Genomic DNA, 22,272 nt, shown 5'->3' with positions numbered 1-22,272 from the left:
CATAAGCTACTTGGCCCACTCTCCGAATGATCCTATAAGGCCCAATATACCGTGGGCTAAGCTTGCCTTTCTTGCCAAACCTCATCACGCCCTTCATAGGTGATACCTTTAAGAATACCCAGTCATTAATCCTGAACTCTAAGTCTCGTCGCCGCATGTCAGAATATGACTTCTGACGACTCTGAGCTGTCAACAGTCGCTCCCGGATAAGCTTTACTTTCTCTATGGCCTGTTGAACCAGGTCTGGCCCATATAACCCAGATTCCCCAACATCAAACCACCCTATAGGAGATCTGCACTTACACCCATACAAAGCCTCGTACGGAGCCATTTGAATACTGGAGTGGTAACTGTTATTATATGCAAACTTGACAAGAGGTAGATGTTCATCCCAACTTCTTTTAAAATCCAACACACATACTCGTAACATATCCTCGAGCGTCTGAATTGTGCGCTCGGCTTGTTCATCAGTCTGTGGATGAAAAGCTGTGCTGAGATTCACCTGAGTCCCTAGACCTCTCTGAAATAACCTCCAAAAATGTGTTGTAAACTGAGCCCCACGATCAGATATAATAGAAACCGGTACTCCGTGTAGCCGCACTATCTCCTTAATATATAACTTGGCATAATCTTCTGCTGTATATGTAGATCTGACCGGTAGGAAGTGAGCTGATTTTGTGAGCCTATCGACTATCACCCATATGGAATCGAACTTACAATTAGAACGAGGTAAACCCGTGATAAAGTCCATGTTTATCGCCTCCCATTTCCATGTCGGGATCTCTATAGTCTGCATTAGCCCTCCAGGCTTCTGGTGCTCTATCTTCACTTGCTGGTAACTAGTACATTGGGCGACAAACTCAGTAATGTTCTTCTTCATATCATTCCACCAGTACACATCCTTAATGTCATGATACATCTTCGTCGACCCAGGATGGATGGAATACCATGAATAATGTGCCTCTGACATAATCCTGTCTCGTAGCCCTGCTACATCTGGAACACACAAACGACCCCTATATCTGAGAACCCCATCTCCCTTTAGCTCTAACAATGGTTTCTTCTGCTGCAGAACTCGCTCTCTCAGCTCGACCAACTCTGGGTCCTTGTACTGCCTTTCCTTGACTTCCGCTATGAGGGATGATTTTGTAGTGTTTTGGAGTACAACTCCACCATCCTCAAAATCTACTAACCGAACCCCCAACGAAGACAATTGATGAATCTCTCTAGCTAATTGTCTTTTCTCGGGATCTACATGTGCTAAGCTACCCATAGATCGACGACTTAATGCATCTGCTACAACATTAGCTTTCCCTGGATGGTAGAGAATGTTAACATCGTAATCTTTCAATAACTCAAGCCATCACCTCTGTCGCAAATTCAACTCTTTCTGCTTGAAGATATATTGTAGGCTTTTATGATCAGTAAATACATCAACATGAACACCATATAAATAATGCCGCCATATCTTAAGTGCATGGACAACCGCAGCTAACTCGAGGTCGTGGGTCGGATAATTCCTCTCGTGCTTCCTCAACTGCCTTGAAGCATACGCAATTACCTTCCCATGTTGCATCAGGACACATCCTAACCCGACACCTGATGCATCACAATACACGGCATAACCCTCTAGACCCTCTGGAAGTGTTAGAACTGGAGCTGAGATCAACCTGTTCTTAAGCTCTTGGAAACTCCGCTCACAAGCCTCTGTCCATTGAAACTTAGTTTCTTTCTGTGTCAACTTCGTCAATGGTGCCGAAAGGGAAGAAAAACCCTCTACGAACCTCCGATAGTATCCTGCTAAGCCTAGAAAGCTACGAACCTCTGTCGGAGTGGTAGGTCTAGGCCAATATTTCACGGCCTCAATCTTCTGAGTGTCCACCTTTATCCCTTCATCTGATACAATATTCCCCAAGAATGCTACAGACTTCAACCAGAACTCACATTTAGAAAACTTAGCATACAACTTACGATCACGGAGGGTTTGGAGTACCGCTTGCAGGTGGTCCGCATGCTCATCCTCTGAACGGGAATAAACCAGAATATCATCAATAAATACTATCACGAATAGATCTAAAAATGGCCGGAATAGGCTATTCATCAAGTCCATAAATACAGCGGGTGCATTAGTCAACCCGAAGGACATGACAAGTAACTCGAAGTGGCCATATCGGGTCCTGAAGGCTATCTTCGGAATATCTTTTTCCCGAACTCTGACCTGGTGGTACCCCGACCTCAAATCTATCTTTGAAAGGCATCTAGCCCCCCTGCAACTGATCAAACAAGTCATCGATCCTTGGAAGTGGATACTTATTCTTAATGGTTACCTTGTTCAGCTGCCTATAATCGATACACATCCTCAGCGAGCCGTCTTTCTTCCGCACAAACAGTACTGGTGCACCCCAAGGTGAGGTACTGGGCCTGATGTAACCTTTCTCCAGCAAATCTTTTAACTGCTCCTTCAACTTCTTCAATTCGCCAGGTGCCATTCTATACGGAGGGACGGATATTGGTTGAGTTCCTGGAAGCAAATCGATGCTAAAATCAATCTCTCGCTCTGGAGGAATACCTGGAAGCTCATCTGGAAACACATCTGCATACTCTTTGACTACGGGAATAGACTGAAGTGTAGGTATCTCAGCATCTGCATCTCTAACTCGCACAATATGATAAATGCACCCTTTTGCGATCATTTTCCTCGCCTTCAGATAGGAAATAAACCTACCTCTGGGTGTTGGTGTATTACCTACCCATTCAAGGACTGGCTCACCCGGAAAATGAAATCTGGCTGCCTTTGCTCGGCAATCAACTGTGGCATAGCAAGCTGCCAACCAGTCCATGCCCATGATAGCATCAAAATCCATCATCTCTAGCTCAACTAGGTCAGCTGAAGTCTGACGACTACAAATTGTCACCGTACAACCTCGGTAAACCCGTCTAGCAATAATCGATTCTCCGACCGGTGTAGATACCGCAAAAGGATCACTTAGTATTTTAGGCACTATACCAAAATTCCTCGCGACAAATGGGGTAATATACGATAAAGTAGATCCTGGGTCTATCAAAGCATAAGCATCGTGAGAGCAAATGGTTAATATACCTGTCACAACGTCTGGTGAAGACTCCTGGTCCTGTCGACCCGCTAAAGCATAGATACGGTTCTGATTACCACTTGAACTGGAACCTCTACCTCTGCCCCGACCTCTACCAGCCGAAGACTGAGACTCGCGCCCTGAAGGATGCACTGACATAGATGATCCTGTTGCTGAACTCGCTGGTTGTGCCATTCCCCCCGAATATCTATTTGGGCAATCTCGCATCATATGCCCTGGACGCCCACATGTATAACAAGCATCAGAACTTGCTCAGCATTGGCCCAAGTGTCCTCTACCACAGATGTCACACCGTGGAGGAAATGACCATGTCTGTACAGATCCTCACTGTCGCTGCAAACCCGACGCCCGTGAGCTCTCACCTGGTCCTGACTTAGTATAACGGTCATACCTGTAACCCTGTAACTGAGGTAGCAGAGGCCTAGGTGGCCGTCCGAAGTACTGGGTCCTATAACTACCCTGATATTGCTCCTGAGACCTGGGAAATCTCATCCTCTTACGTTGCCCTTGCTCAGCCCTCTCTGTACCCTGCTGCCGACGCCTACCCCTTTCTATATTTTGGGCGAATGCCTGAATCCGGGAGATATCCATACTATCCTGCAATGCAGCGGTGGCACATGCCTCGGTTAACTCTAGGGCTAACCCTGCTATAAACCTGTGAATCCTGTCCCGCATAGTAGCAACTATGGATGGTGCATATCTGGCCAATGAGTCAAAACGGAGACTATACTCTCGAACACTCATATTACCCTGCTTGAGGGCTAGAAACTGATCGACTCGAGCCTGTCGGATCTCCCGTGGTAAGTACTGGTCAAGGAAGGCATCTGAAAAATTCTCCCAAATAGCTGGAGGTGCATCACGTCCCCTGGACCTCTCCCATCCCTCATACCAAAGGATGGCTATATCTCGGAGTCGAAAAGCTGCTAGCTCAACTGCCTCTTTCTCCGTGGCATGCATAACACGAAAGATCCTATGAAGCTGATCTATGAAATCCTGCGGGTCCTCCCTCTGATCTGTCCCCGTGAACTCTGGGGGACTCAAAGCAATAAACTCTCGGACCCTTGAACTCCCAGACCCCTCAGAAGTTCCTGCACTAGCTGATGCCCTAGCCTGTTGCTGGGTAGCTACCAACTGTGTCAACAAATGCACCGCACTCCTTAAGTCCCGATCTGATGGAAGTGGAGGGGGAACTGGATGTGCGGTTTCCCTAGGAATCTCCGTAGTTGGTGGAGGAGCCGGTAATGGCTGAGTAGGGGTCTCACCTTGAGCCTCAGACTGGGCCCCATCTACTGGGGGTACCCTGCTGGTCCCCTCACCTACTACTGTATCTCTCCTCTGGCTAGCCGTAGTCTTCCTAGTCACCGTCATCTGTGCATGCAAACACCAACACATAAGTTTAATTCAAATTTCCTATAACTCAGTTCTATAGCACGATTTAGATTTCAAAGAAGGGTAACCAACTCCTAAATGCCCTGTAGTGCCCTGCTTATATAATGTGGTGCACAACACATCTATAAACAAGACTCTACTAGACACGGCTTGTAGACTCCCTAGGATAGAACTGCTCTGATACCAAGTTTGTCACGCCCCGAACCTAGGAGCGAGACAAGCACCCGGTGCCTCACCTAACCTGGCATACCAAATTGCGACTAAGGGACTCTGAACACATAATGTCATACTTTGGCCATGGGGCCACCTTGCAAGACAATTTGCGAAGCAAAATATAAAACTGAATGGAAACTAGCGCTAACTAAACATCAATATAAAGCTAGGCTGAAAAGGCCGTCATAGCTACTACAGCTGACAAACCACCAAATTATACATACCAGGCCTACAAACCCAACATACTGCACTAACCAACAGGATATGTCTACAAGCCTCTACTGATAGATGTACTATGATCGGAACAGGGCCCCGACCTACCCATAACATATATACAGATATACATAAGATGTACACAACACTCTAGACCTGGCAACTCCGAAAGGCGTGGAGCTTACCGATCAGGCTGAACTCGGGAAACACCTACTGAGGAGATCTACTCGTCTGTCTATCTGAACCTGCATGCATGAAATGCAGCGTCCCCGGAAAAGGGACGTCAGTACGAAATAATGTACCGAGTATGTAAGGCAATAACATAACTGAAAATCGAAACTGAACTGATAATATAATAACTGGAAGTAACTGGGAGTCAAAGATGATCTGGAGATATACTTACCTGCTGATACTGACTCAACTCCTTCAATGTAGTAAGTAAAATAATTGTACGGCCTTATAAGGCTCGGTATATATAACTACTGTGCCATAGTAGGCTCGCTCATAGGCGCTCGGCCATACTAGGCTATGTATCTCGACCATGCTGGGCTCGCTCATAGGCGCTCGGCCACAGTAGGCTCGGTATATAACTTTCCATCTGATCAGTGGTTGCCCAATAGGGGCCTGCCCATCGATTATAGCTCGATGGTAATGAAAATACTGTAATACTGTATATATAGGCTTGTTGCTCTCTTGACTAGAAGAAGACAATACTAAATTGAATATAGAGTCTCGATAAGGAATAATATTGTAACTTATGAGACTAGAATAGTGTGAATAAATTCATGAATATGAACTTCTCTTTTGTCTCATTACTAACACATGTAGCTACGAGATCATGCCAAAATGAAGGAAGGCTTAGCCTTAACATACCTTATCACAATCTTTCCAATCACCAAGTTGAACTCACCTCTTTGCACCTTAATCTACAAGAACGATAATAATACTATCGTTAAGTTACAAAAGGTACAACTATCGCACAACGAACGACAAACTTATTTTGTATTAAAACGGGCAGCATCTCCCCTATAATCCTTACTTCCTCCAAATTCAAGATAACACCAACAATACAAGAACAGAATAATAACAACATATATAAATTATTTTCCAGCCCTATATACACCATCAAATACTACAAAACAGCCCAACACACCCCAATCTCTTCGTACACAAAACGACCACTGTAGTAGTGTCAAACGACCCGAAAATGTTATGATGAACGACCAGCCAACCACTCTACATTTATATGGTGTTTATAAACCCCCTTCCTCCTCCAAAACTCCACAAAATAGTAGTAAAACACGCAGCCCAACAGCAACACAAAACAGTCCACAAAACAGTCCGCTACAAGTGAATAACTCGAACTCACGGCTTCCGATCACCGTCCCGTGAGTTCTTACAAGTATAGAACGACTTACCATGAATTTTACAGAAGAAAAATTGGATGAAAGAGAGAAGTAAACTCACCTTATTTATTGGATAACTCAGCTCTTATCTTGGTTCTTCAAACTCTAGGTTTTACCTCCAATTGGAACTTGAAAGGGAGAGAAAATCAATTAGGGTTTGTGGGAAATTTTTGGGAGGATTCTTTGCAGAGCTTATGTCTGGTTATTATGCTCTATTTTAAGTCTAATATATGAAGAAAATAGGCCCTTAAAAGGCCTCTTTGGACGACCCGAAATGGCCCATTTTTGGGCTTTCATTTAAGCAAGTAGGTGACACACCTACTTGTCACCTAGCAGCTTGCGCAGTATCGCACAAATGCCCATATCTTTCTACTCCAATGTCTTATTGACAAACGGTTTAATGAGTTGGAAAATAGACTCATAGATCTTTAATTTGATGGGTGGAACACCCCATAACTCTAAGTATATTGGGAGAAAATCGCAGTTACATTTGACCCAAAATTTCAGTAAAACTTATGAGTGTAACTTGTGATGACTTTCATCGACTTTTGTTCCATAACTCGCTTGACATTAAAACATAACACACGGATGTCATACGACTAATATAAATCATAACATAATCTCCTTATCATGTTAATCACCCTAGTCTCACCCCAAAGGTACATGTTATAACATTCCCAACTTGTCGACTTTCGACGAAACATTGTTTTATTTAATTGCTTTAGCTTCTGAACTGTCCAACCCTCTTTGTACTTGTTGTTCATGATCTTCAATATTTGTAACCTCAGAGGTAACATGATTAACTTACTTTATATACTTTTAAATATTATCTCATTTTTGGTCCTACATTAGTTTGCTTACGACGCATTTTTACGTACGAAAATATAGGGTGTAACACAGAGTTGATTCGGGCCCCAATTGATTGACCCAATGAGGATGTGTATTCTACACTGGGTCATTGACTCCGTACTGCTATTGTTGAGGGATGTGTCATTTGGTTAGAGTTGAGCTTATCGTGTTCTGATATTTTCTATGAGTTACTCCTCTATGCCACGAGGGGTTGTGATTCGTTGGTTGTATGCACATATATTGCGGTTCTATTTGGGCCCTACAACACGACTTGAGCGAGATGGGTATTAAGGTGTTGAATGATTGATTGCGCATTGGTTATGTTCTTTTCGGATTGTGGTATTGTGTTATTTGTCTCCCCGTGATTATAGTCATGCACCTTAGGTACTTGATGTCGAATTGCGCGTGGTTATTGATTTTGAGCATGGTGGTTGAGGTATTTCATATGGACCAGTGTCTGGATAGGGTCACGCATTGCAGCGTGTGGAGTTTGCGTTTCATCATCGTTTATCTGATTAATTATTTCCTTCCTCTACATGCTATGATATTTCCTGATCAGGGCAATTTGAGAAAATTGTGCTCATGCACACATAAATGTTCTTCTCGCAGAATTTGATGAGTTGGTTTTGAATAGTGTTCTGTGCCGGAATAGCTAGAATAGTTGTATTTGGTGATATGAGGTCATTTGACCTAGAATGGATACTATCAGGTTTGATTACAACTTGTTGGAAGAATAATTTAGAATTCGGCTTAAATAAATGGATATAGTACTCGTTGAACGAGGAAAAACTCCATGATTTGTTGATCTGGTGAGTGGTTGTGAGTTCCTGTATGTTTCTTTCATTATCCATAGTGTACAAAGGTTTTGGAACGAGGTTCTGTAGAACGTGGGGTTTAATACTAGTACTTGGTTGGTTTGGAGTAGTTTCTGTGATCGGGAATGGTTCTGCGAGTGTGCGAGTTGTGTAGTATGTTATGTGATTATATCTGGGGTTATGGTTATGGCTTGATACAGCTTGTTCAAACTTATACAGTGTGTAGATGTGAGACTTGGGTCTTGTAAGAAATTTTGGATGTTGGAAAGTGGGTTCTAAGTTTTACGGACTAAGGTTAAAGTAATGATCTTCAATTATGTTGTGTTGTCATGCCTATACAGAATAGGGTGACGTGGTATGACCCACGGGTATGTGCGTGGTAAGGTGGAATAGTGATTTGATGGCTTGGAAACAACTTTTGGCACGTTCGAGGACGAACGTATGTTTAAGTGGGGGAGAATGTAACGACCCAACCGGTCGTTTTGAGTATTTACGCTCCTTTCAAATATATGAAGTCTTGAATAGCTTCATATGATGTATTATGACCAGTGTGTATTGTCGGATTTGGTTTTCAGGTGTTTCAGGATTAGTTCGGAAGAATGAATTTCAAGTTGGAAGCTTAAATGAGAAGGGTTGATCGGAGTTTGACTTTTGAGCAAACGACTCCAGAATGGAGTTTTGATGGTTCCAATAGCACCGTATGGTGCTTTTGGACTTAGGAGTGTGTTCGAATATTTAATTGGAAGTTCGTAGTTGATTTTGGAAATGGAAGGTTTGAAAGTTTGATCAGGGGTTGACTTTTTGATATCGGGGTCAGAATCCGATTCCAGAAATTGGAATAGCTTTGTTATGTTATTTATGACTTGTATACAAAAATTTGAGTTCATTCCGAGTTGATTTGTTATGTTTCGGTGCGAGTTTTGGAAGTTGAAAGTTCAAAGTTCATTCTAGTTCGAATTGAGGTGTGATTCGTCATTTTGATGTTGTTATGTGTGATTTGAGGCCTCGAGTAGGTCTGTTTTATGTTATGGAACTTGTTGGTATATTCGGATGGGGTCCCGGGTGGCCCGGGTGAGTTTCGGAAGAGGTTCAAATCATTTCAGATCACTTTTATTAAGGCTGGGCAGGTCTGTTTCGGTGTGGTCGCACCTGCGGACCACTGGGCGTAGGTGCAATGGCCGCATGTGCGAAGCTAAAGGCACAGAAGCGGAATTGGTATCCCAGCGTGAGGCCGCAGAAGCGGGTATTTTGTGCGCACCTGCGACATAGCAGGTGCGGTGGTGCTGATCGTAGAAGCGAAAAGAGCGCAGATACGGACCCTTGGCTCGCACTTACGATTGCACAGAAGAGGAAGAAGTTCTGCAGGTGCGAGGGCTGGCTATTGAGTGTGGATTCGTAGATATGGGAATTGGCACGCAAATGTGAGGCCGTAGGAGCGGAAGTTTTTACGCAGATGCGAAGAGGCCTGGACAGAAGATAAAATCGTGGGTTTTGAGGTTATTCTCATTTTTGGATTTTGGAGCTCGGATTGTGCGATTTTGGAGAGAGATTTTTCCACACGACTTGGGGTAAGTATTCTTTACTCACTTGTGATTATATTTCATGAATTAATCTTCGTTTTCGAAATTGGATTATTGATTTTTAAAGAGAAATCGGAGGAATTGTCTATAGTTTCTTAAAACAAATTTTTGAGATTTGAATGCTGATTCGGAGTTCGATTTGAGTAAAATTAGTATGGTTGAAATCTTAATTGAATGGGTTGTCGCATTTACTGAGTTTCGTCAGATTTCGAGATGTGGGCCCCACTATCAATATTTCGAGCGGAGTTGGGAATTTTTATAAACTGTTAAATTGCAAGCATTGGAGTATATTTTGATTAATTTGCACGTTGTTTGACTAGTTTCAAATCATTTGGCTTGGAATTAAGGAGATGGGAAGGCGTTCTGAATCTGTCCAGTGCTTTCGTACCTACGGACACTTTACCGCATCTGCGATTCCGCTTCTGCGAAGAATCCATCGCCATTTCCAACTTCTAAACTTAGTGATGAGGGTATGAAACCCTGAATTTCGTGTTATGTGTTTGTTGTTGAGGTGACGCACATGCTAGGTGACGGGCGTGTGGGCGTGCACCATGTGAATTGTAACTCCATTATTTCTATGGTGTTGTGTAGTTACCTGAACTTATCTGTAAACATGAAATCTCTACGTACTAGAGTTATTGGGCTGTGATCCATGTTACAAACCATGTCTAGGCTACATATGTAATCTGTTGGGACCCATTGAGGTCATTACTGTTGTTGAGTTATTTGCTTACATTGCAATTTCATACTCAGTCATGTTCATTCATTTCATATCATATCTCAGTCTCTGTTGCTATATATTGACACATCATTTCATCATTTTTGGGCTAATTTCATGGCATTGTGGGCCTCAGAAACTGGAGAGATTGATGACTGAGTGAGGTCGAGGGCCTGATTGTGAGGTTATTGATACTATAGCACGTGAGTTGTCCGTGCAGCACGTGAGTTGTCCGTGTGGATCCAGATATTGATACTATAGCATGTGAGTTGTCCATGCAGCGTGTGAGTTATCTGTGCAGCATGTGAGTTGTCCATGCGGATCCTGATATTGATATTATAGCACATGAGTTGTCCGTACAGCATGTGAGTTGTCCGTGCAGATTATAGTGCTTGGGCTGAAGGAGCCCCTCCGGAGTCTGCACATACCCCCAGTGAGCGCAGGTACCTATTGAGTGCGAGTGCGAGTGCGAGTGCGAGTGCCGAGTGATTGGGAGGACTAAGTGGATTGATACTCTGAGAGTATGCATATGGTTGATCATTATGTTGTACTGCATTGACATGCACACTTGACATACAAGCATAGAGATGTATTTTTTCTCATATTGTACGGTATCACGTCATTCATGACTTCTCATACACATTGACATGTAGGCATAGGGATGTACTTTTCCTCATGCCAATTGATAATGAAACATTCACCTGCTGAAAAGTTTTGGAAGGAAAATCACGATTTTACAAACTTACTCATATTTTGGTGTTTTCGGTAAAAGATTTGGGTTTTCACTGTTATACTTGAAAAGCATGTCTATTTTCTGGAACTGTGAACGAGTTGAATATTTTATTTCTGAGTTATTTCCTATACCACTCTTGTTATATTGTTATGAGTTGTTGTTGGCTATTGGTGTTGGACTTTGTCTTGTGTTCCAGCTCGTCACTACTTTCAACCTAAGGTTAGATTTGTTACTTATTGAGTACATGGAATCGGTTGTACTTATATTACACTTATGCACCTTGCGTGCAGATGTTGGATGATGATGTTGTTGTGCACGGAGGGAACTGTATTTGAAGATGTACCCGCGTTCCAGTTACAGTTGCCTCTTGTTCATGGTAGTTCTAGACTTATAAAAATCTCTTTATGTACATTTCAAACAGATGATGTATTTTATTTCATACCAGACTTATAAATTCTAAATCTTAGATGCTCATGATTTGTACTTCCAGTCCTTGGGATGTTCTTGTATAAAAGCAGTTATATTTTCATTTCTTTCATAATAAATCTCATTTAAATTGGTTAGTTGTTAATTGGCTTACCTGACGGGTTGGGTTAGGTGCCATCATGACTAGGTGGATTTTTGGGTCGTGATAAAGTAACCAAGGTACATGACCATAATCACAGAGAAGCAAATAACACAATACCACAGTCTAGAAAGAACATAACCAATGCGCAATCAATTATTCGACGCCTTAATAACCACCTCGCTCGAATCCCGCTACAAGACCCAAATAGAACCGCACCATGTGTGCTTATAACCAACAAATCACAACCCTCGTAACATAGAGGAGTAAAACATAGATCATATCAGAACACACGAGTCACCATATCTGATCCCAACTCCACCGCCCGAATGTCTAACGCATCTCTCATACACGATCATCCCACGAGGAATACTTCTAAAATTCTTCCATGCCACATAGAAAAAATCTGAACATCAGCAGTCAATCAACTAGGCGAGTACCGCAATACCCATTAAGCATCCGTAAGTCAAAATACAATGCGCCTTCTGAAATGCGCACCCTTCTCAGGCAATACCAAGTAGTAATATCATTCGTCTAGTCATCTGAAGCCGTCCATGTTGCATAAGAATTCATGATCTTCCCTTCAAAACTGAACTGTGACCTCTCACATACAAATCTCAATCCCACACAACACACTGCATCTATTATGCCATCATATGAAAAGTATGAGAATCTCTTAATCAACTTTGAGTCACCAGAAGAATACATACTCCATCAGTCAGAAATCTTCCATTTGATCCCATCCAGGAGAAAATCACAATACGCAACATGCTCCTCATGCTGGTAGGAAATATCAATCTCAAGCCAAGATAGAAACCATTGAGAACTCTTCCAAACCCATTCGCCCATAACCAAACCATCATAACTGAGTCTCTCTAACTCAACCAAGCTACGTAGGTCGCCAAACCCAAGCGTATTGACACCAAAACACCTGTAGCGCCTCACCACATCATAAGTACCCAAAGAACCAATCATATATATTACCTTGCTAATCCAACCTACCACCAAGTTGTACTATTTCTCTGAGTTCCGACCGAATTATCCTCAAGTTGACACTCCTCCTCGCCATAATACCATGATCCTCAAACAAAGATCACCCCACAAGATCCTAGAATAAAACCACACCGCCTAGGGCCCATAAGCCGATGTATTCCCTCTCAAGAACCCCAAAAGTGCCACCATCGAGACACCCACTCCAAAGAGTCGTGTGAACCTGAATTGTTTCCTTTACCATCCTGATACTGAAATGTAGAATTCATAGTGATATAGAAATATCGTGAGTCCCGACACCATCCGACGCAAATCTCGGAGTCTAGCCATATATAAATTCGAATAAATTCTCAATTGCTATATATAATTCTTGAACCCATTATATCCTTCTCGAGAGTCATCCATTCTTCTCAAATCTAAATTGATCTACCCAAACGGGCCAAACGACATGTGCCCCATTAGCATAACAGCACCCAAAGAAGTAATCCACACCTTTAAGCAACCAAGCAATTTCCTACTCTACGTGCACTACATCCTTCACGAATAACAACTCAATCATCCCATGATTCCCATATACCTATAAAGTGTAACATATCCCATATATAGAAATTTCTTTACTCGAGTCATCCTCGATCTCAACCTCTGCAAGTCATAACCGATCTACAAGTATGCCTCAGACCAAAACCAATACAACATGTAATCATGCAATAAAATTGTCGATAGCAGACTCCCTCACTTAGCTCAATGCCATAGAATAGAACATCTGATAAGTCATCATACCCATACTCTATTACTACCATAATACCGCAGGGAGATTCAACTAAATCCTTCATAAGCTCACATAACACAAACCATATAGTACCTCAAATTATCTACTAAGCCCGCATACATCCACATGATGATCAGGTCAACTTTCTCAACCAAATTCAAATTCAAATCTCAACACATATACCCCGCGGGTAGAAAGGAAACTCTCCCTACAATATTATAAGGATCACACCTCCGTAGATTACTCCGCATGAGATAACCCACCTGCTTAACCTCAAATCGGCATATTGTTATACCCCTCCACAATCACAACCACTACGCAATCACTTAATCTTTCTGAGTCTGAACTCATCAACAAGGCATGAAAATCTACTTCGTTACACAAATGAAATAACATGAATGAATCCCTCAAAAACCTTTATAACTCAAGCATGTAAGAAACATCCATAGATATCGAGCATTCAATAGTCCTTCTCACATCTCAAGCAAACTCTTCTCGTTACATTCAACCCATCTGAACACATCCTGCAATCACATGATACACATCATATAGCCATCTAACCACTCATCGAGCTACAAATTCCACTCATGAGGACATTACCGGACATATAAGTCCAAAATCACGTGGTCACACAACCGAAATCCCCGTGCTCAAGCTACAGTCATAACCCGGCCTCAAGTCCTCCAGACTGGCCCATCATCAGCACACAGAAATCGCATCTCGCACCTCATCCTTGGAATCACAAGCCGGCGAGGCACGGCTGATATCGAGCGCTCACATGTGCATACGAATGCGTGGAAGGAATTCAAAGAGTTACGCTTCAAGCTGAATCAATGTCGCATGATATGGAAAGAAAGATGGGAAATTTATCCTAAATTCCCTATAGCCTCTCGAAGATAGGTATGTACGTCATCATACCGATACGCAAGACTCTACTAGGCCTTTGCTCATGACTTGTAGAACCTATGAACCTAGAGCTCTGATACCAACTTGTCACGACCCAAAATCTTACTAGTCGTGATGGCACCTAACCCAACCCGTTAGGTAAGCCAATAAAAAACTATCTAATTTAATGAAATTTATTAAGAAAAGAATTTATAATACAACTGCTTTTATACAAGAATTTTCTAAGGACTAGTAGTACAAATCATGAGCTTTTAAGATATAGAATTGACAAAGCTGGATTACAATAAAATACACCATCTGTTTGAAATATACATGAACAGATCTAAAATACTAAAACTACCAAGATCAAGAGGCAGCTATGACTAGAACGCATGTACATCTTCAGATCCAGCTCCCATCGTACACAGCAACATCAGCAGCCAAAATCAGCACGCAATGTGCAGAAGCGTAGTATGAGTACAACCGACCCCATGTACTCAATAAGTAACAAACCTAACCTTAGGTTGAAAGTACTGACGAGCTGGGACATGGGTCAGAGTTCAACTTTAATAACCAACAACAGTTCATAACAATATAATAAAGATGGTACAAGAAATAACTCAGCTGGTTCACAGTTACGGAGAATAGGCATGCTTTTCAAGTATAACAGTAGATCCTAGATTTTCACCGGAAACCTCAAAATATGAGAAAGTTGTAAAATCGTGATTTTCTTTCCAAAACTTTTCAACAGGTAAATGTTTCATTATCAAATGGCATAAGGAAAAGTACATCTCTATGCCTACATGTCAATGTGTATGAGAAGTCATGAATGACGTGATACCGTACAGCATGAGGAAAAATGCATCTCTATGCATGTATGTTAAGTGTGCATGTCGAATACAGTATAAGATAGTGAATAACCATATGCATACTCTCAGAGTATCAATCCACTCAGTAATCCCAGTCACTCAGTCCTCCCAATCACTCGGCACTCACACTCAATAGGTACTTGCGCTCACTGTGGGTGTGCAGACTTCGGAGGGGCTCCTTCAACCCAAGCGCTATAATGAGCCAATCATGGCATGAATCCGCACGGACAACTCACGTGATGCATGGACAACTCACGTGCCATAGTATCAATATCTAGATCCGCACAGACAACTCACGTTCCATAGTATCAATATCTAGATCCGCACGGACAACTCACGTGCTATAGTATCAATAACCTCACAATCAGGCCCTCGACCTCACTTAGTCATCAATCTCTCCAGTCTCTCGGGCTCACAATGTCATGAAACTAGCCCAAAATGATGATATGATGTATCAATAAATAACAACAGAGACTGAGATATGATATTCAATGAATGAATATGATTGAGAATGAAATTACAATTTAAACACATAATTCGACAACGGAAATGACCTCAGTGGGTCCCAATAATACCAGCATATGCCTAAGCATGATTTCTAACATGAGTCACAGCTCAGTTTCTCTAACACATGAAAAATACATGGAAAATACCAAGTAAATTGACTACACAACTCTACGGAATCGACTGAGTCTCAATTTCTACGGTGCACACCCACACGCTTGTCACCTAACATATGCGTCACCTCCAAACAAATCGCATAACACCTATAATCAGGGTTCATACCCTCAGCTCCAAGTTTATGTCATGACCCAAACATCCCTCCGAAACATGTCATGATGCCACCTAGCCTATACGACTAGGTAAGCCTAACATATTGCGGAAATATCAATAATGGAATCAAAACTTAACAGCTAACTGCAATAGATATTGAATAACCAATAACAATGTCGCTCGGCATGTACAATAACCAAAATATTAGACGTACACGGCTTTCCCAAAACTCGAAACATCATGAGTCACAAAGTACAGAAAGAAAATAGTATCTCTATACACCAAAGTATAAAAAAAAGAATACATGAAATGTTTGACATAGGGGAGAATAGAGGGGGACTCCTAGGTTTGCGGACGCGGCAGATGTACCTTGAAGTCTCCGTACAGCAGCAAGCACTCTCAGCTAATAGCGGGGCTGATAAGAAGTACCTGGATCTGCACAAAAAACATGTGCAGAAGAGTAGCATGAGTACACCACAACGGTACCCAGTAAGTGCCAAGCCTAACCTCGGTAGAGTAGTGACGAGGTCAGGTCAGGCCCACTGGTATATAATAAATAAAGCAGGAGAACATAACAGTATAATAAGAGACTAGAATTTAACAAAAGAAAAACACAGCAAAATAATAGTACAACACACATGGATAAACAACAGGGGATCTCCCGAGATAGCTTCTCGTAGTCCCAAAATAAATATGTAGGGAGAACTCCCGAGGTACCGCCTCATAGTCTCAAAAGTAAATGTGCAGGGAGAACTCCCGAGGAACCGCCTCGTAGTCTCAAAAGTAAATGGGCAGGAAGAACTCCCGAGGAACCGCCTCGTAGTCTCAAAAGTAAATGTACAGGGAGAACTCCTGAGGAATCGCCTCGTAGTCTCAAAAGTAAATGTGCAGGGAGAACTCCCGAGGAACCACCTCGTAGTCTCAAAAGTAAACACACAGGTCAAACAGATAAATACCACAGTTAACAGCAAGAATTCTACAGTTAAGACTGATAAAGAACAAGGAAAGCAGGAAATCAACTAGGCATGTTGCACAGAGTTCAAATAAGTAGTTAAAGCACGTAGACATGCGATATTAGACTAAACAAGATAACTACACATATTGGTATAACTCAATTAAGAATGAGAATAGGTTATTACTCAGTAAAAATTAGGTTTTTCAACAAATAGCCCGTGTACGCACTCGTCACCTCGCGTACACAGCGCTCATATATCACAACAATACCAAATCCTAAGGGGATTTCCCCCACATAAGGTTAGGCAAGCCATTTACCTCGAACCAAGCTCAATCAATCCGTAAGAATGCCTTTTCCTCGATTATCCGACTCTGAATGGACCAAATCTAGCCAAAAACAATTATGTATCATAAATACAACTATAATAGACTAATCTAATTAGTGAAATCAAGACTTCAACAAAAATTCCGAAATTCGTCCTAAAGAGTCGACTCGGGCCCACATCTAGGAATCGGGTAAAAGTCACAAAATATGAACACCCATTCATTCACGAGTTCACTCGTACCAAAATTATCCAAATCCGATATCAAAATCCGAACCAAAACTCAAACCTTATTAGAAGAACTTCTAACCTTTTTCCCCCAAATTTCTCAACCAAATTCCTTAATTAAATGATGAAAACAACTATAGATTAGTAGAATATAACCATAAACAAGTTAAGAATCATTACCCCAAAGTTCCCTCTGAAAAATCCTTGAATTATCGCCTCAATCCGAGCTCTCAAAGACCCAAAATTGAAAATGGGATAAAACCCTCGAACTTGGCCTTTTCTGCCCAGCGATTTCGCACCTGCGGACCTATAGTCGCACTTGCGATGCCGCACCTGCAGAAATTCCATCGCAGGTGCGAAAATGTCTTAAGGTGACCGAGACCGCTTCAGCGATCAGGTGGTCGCACCTGCGTGTGCGCACCTGCGGACAAATGGTCCGCTTCTGCGGTCTTCCTTCGCACATGCGGTTCCTCTAGCGCATCTGCAGGCATCTCACCTGCTGACCAAACCTCTCCACTACGCTTCTGCGCTCATCGATTCACACATGCGCGCCCGCACCTGCGGTCTTCCCTCCGCCGGTGCAAATACACCAGAAACCAAAAAATCTTTAGCAACTGGCCTAAGTCCAAATTCAATCCATTAAGCATCTGAAACACACCCGAGGCCCCCGGAACCTCAACCAGATATACCAACCAGTCCTAAAACACCATACGAACTTAGTTGAGCCCTCAAATCACATCAAACAATGCTACAAACACGAATCACCCTCTGATTCAAACTTAATGAAATTGAAACTTTAAATTTCTACTACTGATGTCGAAGCCTCTCAACTCACGTCCGATTGACCTCAAATTTGGAACACAAATCATAATTGACATTACGGACCTACTCCAACTTCCGGAATCGGAATCCGACCCTGATATCAAAAAGTGCTCTACCGGTCAAAATCTCCAAAAATTCGAATTTCGCTAATTCAAGGCTAAATCAGCTACAGACCTCCAAAACACAATCCGGACATGCCCCTAAGTCCAAAATCACCCGACGGAGCTAACGAAACCGACGAAACTCCATTCCTAAGTTGTCTTCACACAGTTCCAACTACAGTCAAAAATCCTAAGACTTAAGCTTCCGTTTAGGGACTAAGCGTCTCAATGCACTCTGAAACCACAACAACAACCTCCCGGCAAGTCACATAAGCAGAAAAGGATACGGGGAAAGCAGTAAATAGGGGATAGAGGCTAATACACTCAAAACGACTGGCTGGGTCGTTACATCCTCCCCCTCTTAAAATAATCGTTCATCCTCGAACGAGCATAGAGACATACCTAAAGTGGTGAAAAGATGAGGATAACGGTTGCACATATCATGATCGGTCTCCCATGTCGCCTCCTCGACCGGTTGACCCTCCACTAAACCTTCACATAAGCAATGTTTTTTTACCTCAACTTTCGCAACTTCCTGCCCAAAATGGCTACCAACTCCTCAACATAAGATAAATCCTTGTCCAACTGGACTGAGCTGAAATCCAACACATGAGACGGATCGCCGTGTTACTTCCGGAGCATAGAAACATGGAATACTGGGTGAACCCCTGCTAGACTGGGAGGCAAGGCAAGCTCATAAGCAACCTCCCCAACACGCCGCAACACCTCGAATGGCAGATGAACCTTGGCCTCAGCTTTCCCTTCTTCCCAATCCTCATAACGCCCTTCATAGGCAAAACCCGGAGCAAGACCCGCTCTCCAACCATGAATGCAACATCGCGAACCTTCCGGTCTGCATAACTCTTCTATCTGGATTGGGCTATGCCAAGTCGATCCTGAATCACCTTCATCTTATCTAGGGCATCCTAAACCAAGTCTGTACCCAATAATCTAGCCTCGCCCGGCTCGAACCAACGCACTGGAGACTGATACCGCCTATCATACAAAGCCTCATACGGTGCCATCTGGATACTCGATTGATAACTATTGTTGTAGGCAAACTCTACAAGTGGCAAGAACTGATCCCAAGAACCTCCAAAATCTATCACACGCGCACGGAGCATATCCTCTAATATCTGAATAGTGCGCTCGGACTGTCCGTCCGTCTGAGGGTGAAATGTTATGCTCATCTCCACTTGAGTACCCAAATCATGTTGTACGGCCCTCCAGAACCGTGATGTAAATTACGTACCCTGGTCAGAGATGATAGATACTGGTACGCCATGAAGCCTAACGATCTCGCAGATATAAACTCGAGAAAAGTGCTTGGAAGAATAGGTAGTCATCACAGGAATGAAATGAGCTTACTTGGTCAACATATCCATAATCACCCAAACTGCATCAAACTTCCGCTGAGTCCATTGAAGCCCAACAACAAAATCCATATTGATCCGTTGCCATTTCCACTCTGAAATCTCTAACTTCTGAAGCAATCCACCAGGCCGCTGATGCTCATACTTTACCTGCTGGCAATTTAGACACCTAGCTACATATTCCACTATGTTCTTCTTCATTCTCCTCCACCAGTAATGCTGCCTCAAGTCCTGATACATCTTCGAGGCACCCGGATGAATGCAATACTGCGAACTGTGAGCCTCCCAAAGAATCAACTCACGCAAGTCATCCACATTGGGCACACATAGCCTTCCATGCATCCTCAATGCACCATCATCCCCAATAGTGACTTCCTTAGCATCACCGTGTTGGACCGTGTCCATAAGGACAAGCAGATGGGGTTCATCATACTGACGCTCCCTGATACGATCATAAAGAGAAGACCGAGAGACCACACAATCCAATACTCGACTCAGCTCAGAAATATCCAATCTAACAAACTGGCTGGCTAAGGCTTGAACATCCAACGCCAACGGCCTCTCAATTGTTGGTAGATATACTATGCTCTCCAAACTCTCTGCTCGGCGACTAGGAGCATCGGCCACCACATTGGCCTTCCCGGTATGGTACAAAATGGTGATATCATAATCCTTAAGCAGCTCCAACCACCTCCGCTGGCACAAGTTAAGGTCCTTCTGTTTGAACAAATGTTGCAAACTCCAGTGATCGATGTATTTCTTATAAGGGACACCGTACAAATAGTGCCGCCAAATCTTCAGTGCATGAACAATAGCTGCTAACTCAAGGTCGTGGGCAGGATAGTTCTTTTCATTCACCTTCAGTTGTCTGGACGCATAGGCAATCACCCTACCGTTCTTCATCAACACCGCGCCGAGACCAATCCGTGACGCGTCACAATATACAGTATAAGATCCTGAACCTGTAGGCAATACCAATACTAGGCTGTAGTCAAAACTGTCTTGAGCTTCTGAAAGCTCTCCTCACACTCCTTTGTCCACCTGAACGGAGCACCCATCTAGGTCAGCCTGGTCATAGGTGCTGCAATAGATGAGAAACCCTCTACAAATTGACGGTAAAACCCCTCCAAGCCAAGAAAACTACGGATCTCCGTAGCTGATAACGGTCTAGGCCAACTCTGCAATGCTTCCACCTTCTTCGGATCCACCTTGATCCCATCACTCGATACTACATGACCCAAGAATGCCACTGAGTCTAGCCAAAACTCACAATTTGGAAATTTTGCATATAACTTCTTTTCTCTCAAGGTCTGAAGCACAGTCCTCAGGTGTTGCTCATGAACCTCCCAAGTCTGGGAATAAACCAGAATGTCGTTAATAAACATAATAACGAAAGAGTCAAGATAAGGCCCGAACACACTATGCATCAAGTGCATAAAATTTGTTGGGGCATTGGTCAACGCAAAAGACATCACAAGGAACTCGTAGTGACCATACTGAGTCCTAAAAGCAGTCTTAGGGATATCTAGCTCCCGAATCTTCAACTGATGATAGCCTGAACGTAAATCAATCTTGGAAAACACTTTGGCACCCTGTAACTGATCAAATAGATCATCAATACGAGGCAATGGATAACCGTTCTTCACTGTAACTTTGTTCAGCTGGCAATAATCAATGCACATACGCATAGAACCATCCTTTTTCTTCACGAATAAGACAGGAGCACCCCAAGGTGATACACTAGGCCGATTGAAGCCCTTATCAAGCAACTCCTTCAACTCAGGAGGAGCATACGATATGGAGCAATAGAGATGGGCTGAGTGCCCGGCAACACATCAATGCCAAAATCAATATCTCTGTCGGGCGGCATGCTCGGATGATCAACTGGAAATACATCTGGAAAGTCCCTCACTACTAGTACTGACTCAACTATAGAGGCATCAATACTGATATCTCTCACATAAGCTAGATACCCGTCACACCCCTTCTCAACCATTCATTGAGCTTTAAGAAATGAAATAACTATGCTGGGAGTATACTCTAAGGTACCTCTCCACTCTAATCGCGGTAGACCTGGCATAGCTTGTGTCATAGTCTTAGCGTGACAATCAAGAATAGCATAATGGGGCAACAACTAGTCCATGCCTAAAATAATATCAAAATCTACCATGTTGAGCAATAATAAATCGGCTCTAATCTCAAAACCACTAAGAATAACCAAACACGACTGATACACATGGTCCACAATAATAGAATCTCCCACAGGTGTGGACACATAACATGAGAACTCAAAGAATCATGGGCTACGCCCAAATACGGAGCAAAATAAGAGGACACATAGGAATACGTGGAGCCTGGGTCAAATAAAACCGACGCATCTCTATGACAGACTGGAACAATACCTGTAATGATAGAGTTGGAAGCAACTACTTCTGTACAAGCAGGAAGAGCATAATATCTGGCCTGGCCTCCCCCTCTAGGGCGACCTCGACCTCCCTGACCTCCACCTCGAGCTGGCTGAGAAGGTGGGGCAGTAGCTGGAGCTGTAATCATAGCCTGAGGACCCGGTGGAGCACATTGTGCCATAGAA

The sequence above is a fragment of the Nicotiana tabacum genome, chromosome 4 (assembly GCF_000715075.1).
Source record: "Nicotiana tabacum cultivar K326 chromosome 4, ASM71507v2, whole genome shotgun sequence".
In the NCBI taxonomy this organism is placed as follows: Eukaryota; Viridiplantae; Streptophyta; class Magnoliopsida; order Solanales; family Solanaceae; genus Nicotiana; species Nicotiana tabacum.
This window is presented reverse-complemented; position numbering follows the sequence as displayed.